At 49.6% G+C, this 15,481-nt stretch overlaps 2 pseudogenes; both read right to left on the bottom strand.

The window, feature by feature from the left end:
- Positions 1 to 6,121: 6,121 nt before the first annotated feature.
- On the bottom strand, positions 6,122 to 6,240 carry LOC143947272 (5S ribosomal RNA; annotated as a pseudogene).
- Positions 6,241 to 6,780: 540 nt separating this feature from the next.
- LOC143947313 (5S ribosomal RNA) lies at positions 6,781 to 6,899 on the bottom strand (annotated as a pseudogene).
- Between the last annotated feature and the right edge of the window lie 8,582 nt (positions 6,900 to 15,481).

Raw genomic sequence — 15,481 nt, 5'->3', positions numbered from 1 at the left:
GTTAAACGCCAAGGGACTGAATTCCCCGGAGAAGCGACGGATCTTGCAGCGGGAACTGAGGACCAGTTCCGCAGATGTTGCGTTTATTCAAGAAACCCATTTTAAAACCTCTAGTCTGCCACTTTTGAAGTCCCGCGCTTTTCCACAAGTCTATCACTCTACTAACCCTCACTCTAAAACTAAAGGGGTCTCTATTTTGATATCAAGCAGGATTCCGTGGGCCTGCCGTGACCTGCTGGCGGATCCGGAGGGCCGCTTTCTTTTTCTCAAGGGCCATGTTGGACAGCTTCTCTTTACTTTTGCTACTGTATATGCCCCCAACGACCATCAGGATGTATTTATACAGAGTACATTGCGCTGTTTAGCTGACTTTCGGGAGGGCCAGTTGATCCTGGGCGGGGATTTTAATACCCCCCTCTCCCCAGCGCTGGACACTTCTGCCTCCTCCTCTTCAGTCCCAGTTTCGGCTAGGAAACGGGTGTCTAAATGTCTGCAGTCGGCCCAGCTAATGGATGTCTGGCGTCTTCAACATTCTAGAGAGAAGGATTATTCTTTTTACTCTTCCCCCCCACAAATCCTACTCACGGATAGATTTTTTTTTGATTCCCCATGACCAACTCCACCTAGTGAGTTCCTCCTCCATTGGCCACATTACCTGGTCTGACCATGCCCCTGTAGCCATTACCTACGTGCTTTCAGGGAACCCCTCGCCCAGGTCTTTATTTTGGCGACTAAATGAGAGTCTCCTCCAGATGCCGGAAGTCCTAGCAGATGTGACTAGAGCAATGGAGCTTTATTTTCAGGAAAATGAAACGGAAGGCTCTGACCCGGGTATAGTTTGGGAGGCTCACAAAGCAGTCCTTCGCGGGGTGTTGATCAAACATGGGGCGCGTATTAAACGCTCGCGCAACGAACAGCTGCTCGGTTTGTTTCGGGATCTGGCCCGAGTTGAAGCACGACATAAACATGCTCCTTCACGACCTCTAGAGATTGAATTGGGGACGCTTCGTTCCCAGATTAATGATCTACTCCATTATAAAGCGAAGGCTGCACTCCAGTTCTGCCGTAAATTGACATACGAATCGGGGGACAAGTGTGGGAAGCTTCTGGCCAAGTCAGTCAAAGAATTGAAATCGGCCGCTTACATCCCACAGATCACAGATGCCGACGGCCAGCTGGTTTCAACGCCGACGCAGATATCCGAGACCTTTGGGAGGTTCTACTCTGAGCTCTATAATCTCCCGAGCTCGGGGGCTGGGCAGGCGGAGATAGATAGTTATGTAGCCGGAGCTGGTCTGCCCTCCCTATCGCCGGAAGACCGGGAATTACTGGAGGAGCCAATTACCCTGCTGGAGGTCCAGAGGGCTGTGGGCTCTCTGAAACTGGGCAAAGCGCCGGGCCCGGATGGGTACACCGCGCAATACTACAAGACCTTTCTCCCCATTCTCGGCCCACGCTTGGTCGACTGGTTCAATGCTCTGAGCTCCGGTAGAGACTTTGCTTTAGACAGCCTTAGGGCACATATCTCTCTGATCCCCAAGGAGGACAAGGACCCGGGCCTGTGCGGAAGCTACAGGCCTATCTCCCTGCTTAATTTGGATTTAAAATTATTCTCCAAAATTCTTGCCACGCGACTAGCTCACCATTTGCAATCCCTTATCCATGCTGACCAGGTGGGTTTTATTCCCTCCGGGGAGGCTAGGGACAACACTATCAAGGTCTTGGCTTTGGTACACAAGGCTCAGGTGTCGAATACTCCGTGTGTCTTTGTGAACACAGACGCGGAGAAAGCTTTTGATAGGGTCCACTGGCCTTTTATGTTCTCAGTCTTCCGCCATGTAGGGCTAGGTGATCGGATGCTCACTTGGATTAGCAAAATATACTCGAGACCCTCTGCGCAAATTAAGGCAAATGGGGTGCTCTCCTCCCCCATCGATATTGGTAATGGGACTAGACAGGGCTGCCCTTTATCGCCCCTCTTATTTGCGTTGTCCCTGGAACCCTTTCTGGCCTCGGTTCGGCGCAACCCAGATATTAAGGGCCTGCGCATGGGTGCGACTGAGTGCAAGATATCTGCCAACGCAGATGATATGTTGTTTTCCCTGACAAGTCCCAGAACCTCCCTGCCGAACCTCCTTCGGGAATTCCAGACGTATGGGAAGCTGTCGCACTTGAAGATTCATTTCTCGAAATCGGAGTCCATGGGGGTGGCTGTCCCCCTGGGGCTGCTTCGGGATTTACAATCCAATTTCCATTTTAGATGGACGAACACCGCGCTTAAGTATCTGGGCACTTACATTCCACCGGACGTTGCGAACACGTTCAAGCTGAACTTCCCTCCCATGCTTACTAGAACACGCACTTTGCTTCAAAAGTGGCATTCTGGCCTCCACTCCTGGTTCGGGAGATGTAATCTGATAAAAATGAACATACTCCCTAAATTTAACTACCTTTTTCAGGCTCTTCCCATCAAGATCCCGCCTCCATTCTTTAAACAGGCACAATCTGTGATCACGCAATTCGTATGGGCGCACAAGAAACCCAGACTTCGGTGGTCACAGTTGACCCTCTCTAAACAACAGGGGGGACTGGCGCTACCTGACATACAGCGCTATTATGTGGCCTCACATCTTGGAAGGATTTTGGACTGGAATCGCAATAGCTCTACCAAACTATGGGTGCAAGTGGAACAATCTCAATCCCGCATCCCGCTGAGAAGTGCCCTGTGGTGCTTCCTGGCGTTGCCGGCAGAACTGAGATCGCATCCTACCATAGGGGTGTCTCTAAGAGTGGGATTCCTGACTGCTTCCCAGAACAAAATCACGTTGTTGTCCTCCCCCTTGTACCCTATTCTAGGCCACCCACACTTCGACCCAGGGATCTATCCAGGAGACTATAAACTACTTAGTGAACTACACGTGGACCATGCGTCCAGATTTGTTATCGACGGGAAATGGCCTTCTATAGTCGACCTGACCGACCAGGCAGGTTTGTTTTGCCTCCCTTTCTGGAAAGCGGTGCGCTTACATCACTTTTTGCACTCCATCCCCAACCCTCATGCCTTCGCGGGTCCCCTGACGGAGTTTGAGACTCTGTGTAGGGGTGAGGGCCCTTTGGCCCACATCCTCTCTCGGACTTACGCTCTCCTGAATGGGCAGCTGGACCACCCTCATTTGACCTGTGTGTCCAAGTGGGAAAGGGATCTTGGCTGTTCGTTTTCCCCGACACAGAGTCAGCGCATTATTACCCTAGCTCTTACGACTTCGTTGTGTACTAAGATACAGGAGTCGAATTTTAAACTCCTAACTAGGTGGTATATGACCCAGACGAAGCTGCATAAGTGCTTTCCATCCGTTTCCGATAGATGCTGGCGATGTGGAGAGGAGGAGGGCACGTTGCTCCATGTTTTCTGGTCTTGCCCCGGTCTGACAGACTTCTGGACAGAGGTCCGCCGTATAACACAAACATTCACGGACTATCCCATACCGGAGGGGCCAGCCTTTTTCCTTCTACACCACTCACAGATCCCAATAAAACGATATAAAAAGTCACTTCTGCGGCATTTGGTAAATGCGGCAAAGTCATGCATTCCTCTCTACTGGAAACAACGCAATCCTCCTACGGTTACACACTGGGTTAGAAGAATTGAGGATATCAGGAAGATGGAGGACATCTCAGAACAAACAAGAAACCTTCAAACAGACGGGGGACGCTTGGTGTGTTTTCCGATTCTCGTTGGAGGGCCGTCGACTGTTGGCGCTATAGTGATATAGTTCGCCATGGCGTCCTGCCTTGTCTCTTCCTCCTTTCTCTGTTCTCTCTCTCCCCCCCCCTTCTGCCCCCCTCTTTTCTTTCCCCCCCTTATCCTTGGTAAAGAGTGAAAATTGGGAATGCTGGCCCCCTTTGGGCTGCAGACGGATGCCGGCAGGGCAGAGTGTGGAGATGACCACGGATTTCGGTCTTATATTGTTTTATGTGCTGCAGAGTTTTCGTGGGGTTGCAAGACTGAATCTGGTGCTTTGTATACTCATGTTAAGTTTTTCCTGCTGCCTTACGCTCTGATTTACTTTGTTTACTATGTACCGTGGGACCTGCATTCCCCCGTTTGGAGTTGAATAAAGTTATATTTGCAAAAAAAAAAAAAAAGAAGCCTATGGGCTTACAGCGGACCTTAAAAGATGGGACTCACTAGCTCTGTCATGGTTCGGACGCTGTAATGTGTTGAAGATGAACGCAATGCCACAACTTCTGTATTTACTACAAGCCTTACCTATTAAAATACCCCAGACTTTCTATCATGCGGTTCGCTCAATCTTTATCAAGTTCCTCTGGCGCGAAAAACATACGCATATTGGTAGGGCAATGCTATTGCAACCGAAATTGCGGGGAAGTGGCTTCCCGGACCCTGCTCTATATTACACAGCGACGCACATGACACGGGTGGTTGACTGGTGCCGGCATGGGGAACTGAAGCTATGGGTCAAGCTAGAGCAGGAGATGGCGCGGGTTCCACTGGCTGGTCTGCCTTGGGCGGGGAGGCCATTGGAGCCCTGTGTGACTACTCACCCGTTAATTGGCCCCTCGCTCGCCGAGATGGATATTTTTTTTCACCTTTTCCACCTGACTAACTTCCCTTCTCCTATGACCCCAATTATTGGACATCCTAGATTCCCTCTGGGCCTGTCTGACCAGGCCTTTACCAGGCAAGCCCCCCGAAAGGGCTTCTGAGAGCAGCCCTATTTCTTGGACCGACGGGCTGGATTCCCACGGGGACCATACTGCTATAGCAAGTACCTGTTGCATTGGATAGCTGGAGAGCTAGACAGCTTAACCATTTCCTCGGATCACTACCTAACCATTTGTTCTTCTCTAGACAATTCCACCCCTTCGAGGAACTTTGCCTGGATGATGGCCCAATTCGTAGTTCCCTCTCTAGGTCCTACCAAATCCTGACAGACGCTCAATCCTCCACGGATCCGCCCTTCCTAGCTAAATAGAAAAGGGTCTTACAAACTACATTCTCCAAACCACAGAAGGACAGAATACTCTTTTTCGCCCATAAGTCGTCACTCTGCAGTAAATATCAGGAGATCTCATATAAGCTGATCACATGCTGGTATCGTACACCGGTGGTGTTGGCCAATATATTCCTCGGTCAATCTGACCGCTGCTAGCGCTGTGAGCAACAGGCTGGCACCATTCTCCACATTTTCTGGGAATGCCCTCAATTACAAACATTCTGGCAGCCTGTCCTGAGACTCATCCACAAGTTCACAGATATTTCCTTAGCCAATGATCCCGCAGCAGTTCTTCTCAATCTAACTTCTATGTCGAGAAAGCATTATCATAAGTCCTTACTTAAACATCTCCTCAATGCAGCTAGGGCCTGCATCCCAAGTCAGTGGAAACAGCAATCTGCTCCAACGGTGACCCAGTGGTTCGCAAGGGTAAATGATATTGAAAGAATGGAAGACCTGGCTGCCACAATGAGGGATAAAACGGAGGAGCATGGGAACAGATGGTTCTACTGGACCTAGTTTTGCTTTTCAGAAGAATACCTCAGCGAGACATAGTAAGCTCATGGTGATCGTTGGAGATCGCTGTTCCAAACGTTGGACAGCTGATGAGCTGGTGAGCCGAGGGCGTCTCTTGCTCCCTGGGAGGACCCCACCCTATCCACTCTACCCACGACACCCCCTTACCCCTTCTTTTCCTTTTCTGACATTTCCTTCCCCAATCTTCTCTTTCCCCTTCTCCCTCCTTTCAGTTCTACTATTTCCCTTCTTAACTGAAAAAAGGGAAAAGAAAATGGTATGTTCCGACCCCATTTGACTACTACACAATACTCTTCCCCTATCTATGGATATCTAAACTCTTCGAGGGTAGCAGGGCTATTATCAATAATATTTTAAGTGGTAGAGGATCCCAACGAGATGGAGCTTTAATCTCATCTTGATATGACCGCAAAGCTGTACACGTGCTATTCTCCTCGGACTTCTTACCATTGGCTCTGATATCCATGCAATATGATCGTTTGTTTGTAAGTATTTGTATCACACATTCGGTGAAGTTGCCTTTGCATTGTATGTCGCATACTACTAAATAAAAAAAAAAAAGAAGAAGCCTATGGCACCTGGTATTCCCAGGCGGTCTCCCATCCAGGTACTAACCAGGCCCGACACTGTTTAGCCTCCGAGATCAGACGAGATTGGGCGCTTTCAGGGTGATGGGGCCGTAGGTGATCTCTTCGGGCACTCTCAACCCTCTTGACAAACGCCAAGATGGTCACCTTGGGAAACAAGTGAAAAAAAAAACAGGTCAAGGCCAACAACATAAAAAGAAGCCTACAGCACCTAGTATTCCCAGGTGGTCTCCAATCCAGGTACTAGCAAGGCCCAACCCTGTTTAGCCTCTGAGATCAGAGGAGATAGGGCGCTTTCAGGATTATGTGCCCATAGGTAATCTCTTTGGGCACTCTCAACCCTCTTGACAAATGCCAAGATAGTCACCTTGAGATACAAGCGAAAAAAAAACAGGTCAATGTCAACAACATAAAAAGAAGAATACGGCACCTGGTATTCCAACGCCATCTCCCATCCAGGTACTAACTAGGCCCAACCCTTCTTAGCCTCAGAGAAGAGAAGAGATAGGGCTCTTTTAGGGTGATGCTGCTGTAAGCGATCTCTTTGGGCACTCTCAACCCTCTTGACAAATGCCAAGATGGTCACCTTGGGAAACAAGCGGGAAAAAAAACTAATCAATGCCAACAACATAAAAAGAAGCCTACAAAAACTGGTATTCCCAGATGGTCTCCCATCCAGGTACTAACCAGGCCCGACTCTTCTTAGCCTCCAAGATCAGACGAGATTGGGTGCTTTCAGAGTGATGTGGCCATAGGCAATCTCTTCAGGCACTCTCAACCCTCTTGACAAACACCAAGATGGTCACTTTGGGAAACAAGCGGAAAAAAAACAGGTCAACGCCAACAACATAAAAAGAAGTCTACGACACCTGGTATTCCCAGACGGTCTCCCATCCAGGTACTAACAATGCCCGACTTTTCTTAGCCTCCAACATCAAACGAGATCGGGTGCTTTCAGGGTGATGTGCCCGTAGGCAATCTCTTCAGGCACTTTCAATCCTCTTGACAAACGCCAAGATGGTCACCTTGGGAAACAAGCAAAAAAAATAAAAATAAGTCGGAAGCTAGAGACAATACAGCCCGTGTCCTCAATTTAATCCATGCAGCGCATGTACAGGGAAGGCCCTTGCTTATGTTGTCAACAGACGCGGAGAAGGCCTTTGACAGGGCGGCCTGGCACTTTATGCAGGCCACCCTGGAACATATAGGTCTTGGCCCCAACATGATGAGCTGGGTAATGTCGCTTTACTCCACGCCGTCGGCAGCGGTACGGGTGAACGAGTGGTGCTCGAACTCTTTCCCCATCACTAATGGGACGAGGCAGGGGTGCCCTCTGTCTCCCCTAATTTTTATTCTGACACTGGAACCACTTATGTGTCACGTTCGGAATGACCCGAATATTACTGGCATATCCAAACCCTCGGCACACCACAAAATTGCGGCGTACGCTGACGATCTAATTTTTTCTGTCTCCAATCCACACATTTTGCTTCCCAATATACTCGCGTCTCTCCGGCGATACGGCAGCCTATCAAACTATAAAATCAATTGCGCCAAGTCGGCTGTAGTGAATATATCGGTCCCGGATGGTGAGGCCAAGAGGCTCCGCTCCGCTTTTCCATTCTACTTGGCTGAAAAATCTATACGTTACCTGGGCGTTGACATCGCAGCGGATTTAGTGTTGAAAATATTTTTTATTGAAACATTTCAAGTGAAAACAATAAAACAGTAACCATCATGAGGCAAATGCAAGCAGGAACAGTAACAGGACTACATTTACGGGGGCCGGCTAATGACTATCGGCCACAGCCGGTCCCTGTCGGGAAGCTTGAAGAGTAGGGAAGACGGCCTGCTCTCCGATCCACGAGGCCACAGTAGTGAGAAATACTCATGGGTTACTACATGAGACAATGTTTATTCAATAGCACAAAGAAGACAGAAAGAAAAAGAGAAGAGGAAAGGGAAGAGAGGAGCAAAATAAAGAGGAACAAAGTGGTAGAGGGGAAAGCTGAATAGCAAGAAGAGAGGAGAGGGGAGGTAAGGGGGGGAAGGAGAAGGGATATGGGTAAGGGGGGTAGGGTAGGAGAGAGAGCCCACAGCGTCCCTATGCGTTCAAGATTTGGTTCATTAAGGTGTCAGAGGAAGAGAAGCGGAGCCAGATCGACCATTGAGATATAAATTTGGTGTAAGTGTCATTGTCCAGTGCCAACATCTCCTCCATTCTTATGGTGTCATTCATAATGGATACCCACCGTGACAATGGGGGAGTATTCGTCGTCTCCCAATAAGCAGGTATCAGTTGCCTAGCAGAGGACATAAAAAAGCGGAGCAATCTTTGTCTCTGCGATTTAATAGACCCGGGCAGTATTGAGAGTAATGCAATTTTCGGAGAGATAGGAACCGGAGTATCAGCTAAAAGATTATAACATTCAAAAACCTGTGTCCAGAAGGGGCGGATCCTCTCACAGTCCCACCAGACATGTATATAAGTTCCGACTGAAGCTTCACAGCGCCAGCAGGTGGCTGGTGTAGACGGGAAGATTTTGTGTAAAGTAGCAGGGTCTCTGTACCATCTGGACAGTGGCTTGTAGTTCTTTTCTTGAGAGTAGCAGGAGATGGTTGACTTATGTGTGAAATGAAAAGAGGTTTGCCATTCCGGCACAGAGATGTCTTCACCCAAATCCGCAGACCACAGCCTAGTGTAATGTGGGAGTTGATCATGTGCTAAAGTCTGTAGTAAGTTATATAAGGAGGATAGTAGGTGTTTGGGAGTTTTTGGGAGCGAGCACAGTTCCTCGAAGTTGGTAAGCTTGCGCTTTATTTGAGAGGAGGAGTGTAGGCGTTTGGTAAATGTGGACACCTGTAGGGCCGTGAGCCAATCTCCGGAGTCTGCCAGGGGGACCGGGGTCCCCTGAGAAGGATGTACAAATGTGCAAGCTTGCGGCCACTCCGTACGCTTAAAGGATCCTAGGGAGGCTGCCCCTGTACTTTGTGGTAAAGCAGGATGGTCAAAGAGGGACGTCAGGGGGCCCGGATCAGAGGAGAGGGTGGTGTTTAGCCCTGTCTTATACCACAGCTTCAAGGAGGCCAAAGTCAGTGGGGATAAGGATGTCATACGAGAGTAGTCCTGTTTGTAACCCCATAGAAGAGCTCGGAGATCTACAGGAGAAAGGTCCTGTTCAACGGTCACCGAGGCCTTGCAGGGAGGACGGGGGAACCATTCAATGATGCGAGTCATATGAGCAGCTGTATGGTAAGTCTCAAAATCAGGGAGGCCTGTTTCTCCCATAGTCTTCGGAAGTGTAAGCAGTTTAAATTTAACTCTGGGGAGGCCCCTGTTCCACATGAATCTGATGGCTAGCGAACGTAGGGAGATAAAAAATGATTTGGGGACGTGGATGGGGATTGTTTGAAATAAATACAGGAACTTGGGTAGAGTGTCCATCTTTAGGATATTAATCCTTCCGAACCAGGGCAAGGGAGATCCCCCCCACTCCTCAAGGTCCTTCCGTATACGGTTAAGCAGGGGAATATAATTCAGGGAAAACAAATTAGCTAGGTTGGAGGGTATAATGACCCCTAGGTAAGAGATCCCCTTGGTGTGCCATTTAAATGAGAAGTTGGATTTTAGAAGGGACAGTGTGGAGGGGGTGAGGGATATGTTGAGGGCTTCTGTCTTAGCAATGTTGATCTTAAAGTTACTATGGACACCAAAACGTTGAAATTCTCTGAGTAGGGATGGTAGGGAGATGTGTGGATTCTGAATATACACAAGGAGGTCATCAGCATACAGGGAAAGTTTATGATGTGCAGACGGAGTTTGAATACCAAGAATGGACGGGTTTTGTCGTATGGCACAGGCCAAATGTTCAATGATGATGACAAAGAGGAGGGGGGACAGGGGGCAGCCCTGTCGGGTACCGTTTGCAATGTCAAAGGGGGCTGATGTGGTACCGTTGACTAGGACCGTAGCTGAGGGTCGTGAATATAGGGACATAACTTTAGAGATGAAGGGAGCTCCGAGGCCAAGTTGTTCTAGAGACAGCTGTAGAAACCTCCAGCTGACCCTATCGAAGGCCTTTTCAGCGTCAGAAGATAAGAGGCAAGCTTTCAGGCCTTTACGTTGGATCAGGGAGATAAGATGTATCGTCTTGGTGGTGTTGTCCCTCGCTTCTCTGCCAGGGACAAACCCCACTTGATCATTATGAATAATTTTAGGCAGTAAAGGGGACAGACGGGTAGCCAGAACTTTCGCAAATAGCTTAATATCTATGTTGAGTAGGGATATGGGCCGATAGCTGCTGCACTGGGATGGGTCCTTGCCTGGTTTAGGGATAATAGAGATGTTGGCAGATAAAGATTCCTTGGAGGGGAGGTTAAGACTGTCTACCGAGTTAAAGGCCTTTGTCAGAAGGGGTGCAAGTTGGGGGGCAAAAGTCTTGTAGAACCGGGGTGTAAAGCCGTCAGGACCCGGGCATTTTCCCACTTTAGGGGCTTTGATGGCCTGCAAAAATTCAGAAGTAATTAGGGGCTCATCTAGGGATGTCGCCTATGCATCGTCAATAGTGGGTAAAGCAGTCTCCATAATATAATCCTGTGTGGCGGTCGGGAGAGGGGGGGGACCGATCGAAAGGGGTTGCACGCGAGAGGTTATAAAGCTGTGAGTAGTATTGCCTGAAGGATTCAGATATCCCAGAGGTGTTAAATGTTTTCTTATAATCCGATTGGACAATAAAGGGGATAGAATGTCGCGGGGGTCTAGGGTGAATAATTCTAGCCAGGTGCTTAACACATTTGTTCGCCAGGGAGTAGAAGTGGTTCCGCGCTTTATCCCTGGCAATTAGGGAGTGCGCGTCTAGGAGCTGGAGTAAGTCTCTGCGGGCGTTGGAAGCTGGACAAAAACCGTAGGGTCCAGTTCTTTTTTATGAAGGGGTTCAAGGTCCGCTATGGTAGAAAGGAGTTTGCGTATGTCATGAGCTCGGGCCTTCTTAAGGCGGGAGCCGTGTTGTATAAGGGTACCCCGGATCACACATTTGAGTGTGTCCCATTGGTTCAAAGGGGAGGTTGTGTCAGTGGAGTGGTCACCTATGAAATCTTTAATGACTTTAGAGACACCCGCTACGCACACGGTGTCCCGCAGCAGATTGTCGTTAAGTCTCCAGCTCGCCCCCCGGCGGGCAGCAGGGGGACGGACTAGAGTCAGATAGATGGGGGCATGGTCGGACCATAGGAGGTTACCGATCGCCGTTTGGAGAGGCGTGTCTAGAAGTGATTGCGATATGAGAAAGTGGTCCAATCTACTGTAGGAGTTGTGTGAAACTGAAAAATAACTGTAATCCCTTTCTGTGGGATGCTGGACTCGCCAGGCATCCACCAGATGGGAGGAATGGAGGAGTGATTTAATACGTGTCAAGGTGGAATAAGGAACAGAAGACTTACCCGAGGATGTGTCTGTGGATGGGGAGAGGACAATATTGAGATCACCTCCAACAATGAAAGCCGACCCTCCAAAGGAGGATAGTCTGGTGAGGACTGAAGAGAGGAACAGAGCCTGGCCCACGTTCGGCACGTAGATGTTAGCTACTGTGAAAAGAAAATCGTTTAGTTTCAGTTTCAAAAATACATAGCGACCTGAGTCATCTATGAGAGAGTCCAGAACCTCCGGGTTAAAAGATTTATGAAAGGCAACAGATACCCCCTTGGATTTGGCCTGCGGATTAACACTGTGAAACCATTGCGAGTAATACCTATTGCGCATTGCTGGAATAGCTCCAGCGCGAAAGTGTGTTTCTTGGAGCAGCAGAATTTTCGTACGCTTTTTGTGAAAATGGTAAAGTGTCTGGCTCCGCTTCTCGGGTGTGTTGAAACCTCTACAATTAAAGGAAGCGAAGGTTATTGAATCGTCACTAGCCATGGGGGATCATAGGGGTGGAGCTCAGGATCAATGTGATAAGTGACACTATGGGCAAACCCCATTGGGGTAGGGAACGGGAATAGACGATGGTCATGGGGGGTAAGGGAGGGGGAAGGGGTGGGAGTGCATAGGCAGAGAGAAGGCGGAGGGGAGAAAAAAAAAAGAAGAGAGAGAAAAGACGATATAATAACCTTGCATAGGTAGTAGCAACAGTGGTAGGTATGGCAACCCACTCCCAGCACAACAAACAGGGGGACATGGAACAGAGCATTTGTAAACATCAATGGTAGGAGATGGGCCCAATAGGTCAGGCAGAAAAGAGGAGTAGTCAAGACAAAAACAAAAAAAAAAAAAAGGCCACTAGGTGGCTCCAAAAGGCAAACATTATAGAGAAAAAAAGCCTGTCATAAAGGCACAAATCAGTGCAACCCACAGTGATCATAGGAACACCGTGGGGCGCACAACGAAAAACAGAATGAAGAGAAAAAAAAAAGGAAGAAAAACTTAGTAAGGGGAGGGGGGGGTGGAACAAAATCACAGAGCCGGGCAGCCCCCAGCACCCCGGCCCCACGGGTAAACCAAAATCAGTTGCGACCTAAAGAGTAAACCAAAGAACATAATAAGCATAATTATCTTAGTGGTCATCAATAAATGCATTTGTAAACCGGCATAAAATAGAGAACATCTATGAGTCATAGGGGGATATGCAGCAGGCCCTACGAAGGAATCAGATTAAACATAACAATAATCTTAAAGTATGTCAAGGGCAACACAGAGGGGACCATTGTAGGCAGTGGATTGCAAAGACAAGTCGTGAGATCCGTCCAGGAACTATCAAAAAAAAAAAAAACACAACGGAGCACCCCAACTATAGGGAGGAGGGGGCACAGCAACGGGGGTTGTAAAAAATATACAAAAAACCTGTAAACAAGAGGGTTAATCAGCATGTGAGTTATTCGACCCATATGGGTCCAAGGCCATCACAGGGGAGGACCCCAGTGGCGGGAAAAGAAAACAGGCCCGGGGGGGCCCACTGGATCGGGTCAGTCGTTGGAATCCTGAAGCTGCGGGGACCGTGGGGTGCGCTTGCGACCTTGCTTCTGCCATTGCGGGGTGTAGGGTAAACCTGGGGTGGTCGGTGTAAACGGCCAGTCGGGTAGGGCGACTTGAGGCAGTTCAAGCGTACTGAGAAATGTAGGCAGGTCCCCCAATGTACGAAATACAACGGTTTTACCTGGTGCATGGTGCACTCGAAGATGGAACGGGAAACGCCATTGGTATTTGATCTGTCTTGCTTTTAGGAGTTGCGTGAGGGGTCGTAAGGATTTCCGCATGGCCAGCGTTTGGCGGGAGAGATCAGGGAGGAGCATGATGGGTGTTTCGTTGAAGAGAATCGACTGCTGCGTGCTGGCGGCCCTCATAATGTTCTCCTTTATTTTGTAGAAATGGACACGGCACAGTGTGTCACGGATGAAGGAGGGGTCAGGGGGGCGGGGACCCGATGTACGCTGCACCCGGTCCAATTCGATTGGGTCATCTTTGGGGCGTGGAGTATTTGGTTGAAGATAGCCGTCACAGCCGCAGGTAGATCCTTGGGGTCAACCGACTCGGGTATCCCCCGTATACGTATGTTGTTGCAGCGACTGCGGTTTTCAAGGTCGTCCTGCTGGTATGAGAGTTGCTGAAGCAGGACAGTGTGGGTATTGAGGATCCGATCATGCGATTGTATAGTGTCCCGCAGGCCATCTACTGTGCTATCCACATCATCAAAGCGTACCCCCACATCTTTTCTCAAATCATTGATCTCTTTTCGATATGTTTCCTCGATCCTATGCACACAGTGTTCAAAGTCAGCTTTGGTGGGTAGAGACCTCATGTAGCTGTGCAGGGATCTGATCTGCGATTCCATGTCCCATCCATCCCCCGATCCTAGGGAGGCATTAGAGCGGCTTCTGGTAAGCCTGGGGGAGAGGGCAGTGTCCTCAGAGTGTGAGAGCAGGCTGTGGGGACGCACCTGAGATTACAGGGCTGATTCAGAGCTTGCCAGAGATGGAGGGGCCGGCGTCCCTTTGGATGCTGGTCGGTGCTGTGAGGACAACAGTCCATGGCCGAAATAATCATCTAGATCCCCTCCCGGGTGACGGCCATTGCCGCTCTTGTGTGCTTTGGGCTTGTCTTTCCCCATGGAGCTGTGTTTGGTCCGGTTTACTGTCCGAAATGAGGGCCGTGGGGTCGGGGGAGCCAGGAGCTGAGTGTAGGCCCGACCTACCTCTCCATATGTGGGGGTAGACCCTTATAGGTGAAAGTCTAGATCATTTAGGAGGGGCTTGCATACGTCAAGACGTGGCCCTATAGTTACAGTCATGAGATAGTTCAAGGTGACCTCCGCCGTAGTAATTTTGTGAGGTATGCTGGCTTATTATCTGAGAGGATTGTAAGATCATCCAGGTAGAAGGAATGTAAAGTTGTCAGTCCCCTGCTGCAGTAGGGTAAATGAGTACACAAAGATAGCCAGAGCAGAGTCTGTATGCAGAGGGAGTATGAGGCTGCAGGGGATGCTTGGAGCAAGGATGCCTGGAATAGTGGGCCAGGAGAGCAGGCTGGGGTCACAATCAAATGTGGATGGAGAACCACAAGTAGATAAATAATTAAAATAAAGCAATCCTCCGTGAGGGGGGGGGTGGGCGATCAGGCCAGAGCAAGTAGGAAAACCGCGGCAGCAGTTGTAGGCCGGAACGGCCGTGGAGCACTTTCCGGGCAGCAGCTGTAGGAAACCCTGGGGATCCTTAGGCCTCAGTAGGCCGCACTAGGCCGGAGCCGGCCGCGGGCTCCCCGAGGGCCGCAGAAGCCCGAAACCGCCCCAAATGAGACCCGGGCGAGGGGGGAGATGACGGGAGGGGACCGATGACAGCCCCTTACCTCACCCGCCGGCGTGGCTCCGGTGGCTTCAGGCGATCCCGGAGGCTCAAGATACATCGCAGCGGATTTAGCGCAATTGTACCCGCTAAATTTTGTCCCTCTCCTGAATAGACTGAAATCTGATTTGGGAAACTGGCATGCTTTAACACTGACCTGGTTCGGGCGCTGTAATGCATTCAAAATGATGGCCCTCCCGCGGATCTTATACTTGTTCCAGACATTACCGATCCGGTTACCCCCAATTTTTTTCATTTCAGACAACTGCAGGTGCTGCTCCGGGACTTTGTTTGGGCGTGCAAACCGCCCAGAGCCCGTTTGCTATTGCTTGCCAGACCAAAGGACAAGGGGGGTCTGGGTCTCCCAGATCTGAGACAATACTACAGAGCGACTCTGCTAGCGAGAGTCGTTGATTGGCATTGTAATGGCCCACACAAGCAGTGGGTGGAGATGGAGATTGAGGATGGATCAATTCCCCTATTGACCTCCCCGTGGCTCCTGTCCTCCCT

Source organism: Lithobates pipiens, unplaced genomic scaffold, assembly GCF_037356315.1.
Source record: "Lithobates pipiens isolate NorthernLeopardFrog02 unplaced genomic scaffold, aLitPip1_a1.2 Scaffold_30, whole genome shotgun sequence".
Taxonomy (NCBI): Eukaryota; Metazoa; Chordata; class Amphibia; order Anura; family Ranidae; genus Lithobates; species Lithobates pipiens.
The sequence above is the reverse complement of the archived record's forward strand: the minus strand, read 5'-3'. Positions and strand labels throughout refer to the sequence as shown.